The following is a 1,488-nucleotide window of genomic DNA, read 5'->3' as shown; positions in this document are numbered from 1 at the left end:
AAGTCACCAGCACGGTATAGCCAAACCTACTTTGCTGGCTAATTTAAACATACATTTTCCCCAACATAATATCTTTATTACTTGGAAATTTCATGCAATAAATTTACCTCAATCATACTGGCTTCCCATTCCCCCAGGTTCACCCTCCCGTCCTTGTGCTCTCCTTCACACCCCAAGAGAAGAATACACCAGCTCTCATCTGTGTTGCCCATATGCTGGTTGAGCAAGGTCAAACTCCCAGTGGTCAGCTCCTTACATATATAATACGAGTCCTCCCCGTGCCTGCCCCAGAACTCGTCAACTGTAAGGAGCTACACGTCCGCGTCTTTATCACAACTTTTAAGAACTTCTCTTCTATAGCTTCCTGTTCTGAACTGGTTCTTTGGGGAAAGGCACAGGTAGAGGAGAGCAGTTGTCACAGAAGCCTTCGATGTTTCTCATTCTCACTCATGAGTCTGCAGTCATTGATACCAAAAAATACAGAACATTCCATGAATTTCGTGACATCCTTGTGTAGGGGCCATGCTAATCTTTGTATCATTCCAATTTTAGTATATTTTCTGCCTAAGATATATAGATAGATATAGTCATTTGAATGGAAACTAATGGACAATGCCATTCTCTGAAGACATGGATTATGCAATGAAATTCTCAGTTCCATGCACAGAATACCTCCCTAGGAGTTATTAGTTAGGGATACCCCAAAGATCTCCAAGGCAACACAGGCTACTGCCGTTCCTCTCGGTTCCTCACCATAACTATTGCTAAGACCCTATGGCTGACTACACACTTTGTCATAGTGCTGGAGGGCACCATGCAAGTCTCTGGTGAGACAATAAAGGACTTCCTGAGTGCTGGACCCTGCATGCTGCAACACTGACTTAGGCAAAGTGGGCCTACTGCCTCAGTAGTGACACAACTCAGAGGGGTCACCAACCACTTTCTGACCAGCTTTGAAGCCTGTTTCCACCAAGGGAATTCATGCCTGGTACTGTAAACCTGGTCAGAATCTAGTCTGGGAAGTCATAGATCCTAGGGCTAGCCTACTACTGTTGTTTTGCTAAATGGTCATGTAGACTGTTACCAAACAGACATAAGAACCGACAAGGTTCAATGAGCTCAGACCCCAGGAATCTCAGAGACCCGAGACTGGTAGGAATGGAGCTGCTCCTTACTCCCTACCTGTCTATGTACCTGCTCTGGAACATGTAACCATGACACCCACGGAGAGGACCATGGGCAGACCATAAAGTAACACCTAGAGCTCTCTATGCTAATGAGATACCTTTAGCCAGCGAGTTTCCCTTTCTGGGTATTCCTTCCCCACAAAAAATACATAATCCCTGGGCCGCCCCAAATAAAGTGTATATATTTATATTCGCCATCAAATAAGCCAGTATATGAACAAGCAAGGGTCATCTCAGAGAGCGGCTTCATTAAGGATCACTGTGGGGAAGGAAGGTCTTCGACTAAAGAGCCACGCCTACG

At 45.2% G+C, this 1,488-nt stretch overlaps 1 pseudogene; it reads right to left on the bottom strand.

The window, feature by feature from the left end:
• Window positions 1-473: 473 nt before the first annotated feature.
• On the bottom strand, window positions 474-572 carry LOC116894882 (annotated as a pseudogene).
• Window positions 573-1,488: the final 916 nt, after the last annotated feature.

Source organism: Rattus rattus, chromosome 2 (genome assembly GCF_011064425.1).
Source record: "Rattus rattus isolate New Zealand chromosome 2, Rrattus_CSIRO_v1, whole genome shotgun sequence".
Lineage (NCBI taxonomy): Eukaryota > Metazoa > Chordata > Mammalia > Rodentia > Muridae > Rattus > Rattus rattus.
This window is presented reverse-complemented; position numbering and strand designations above follow the sequence as displayed.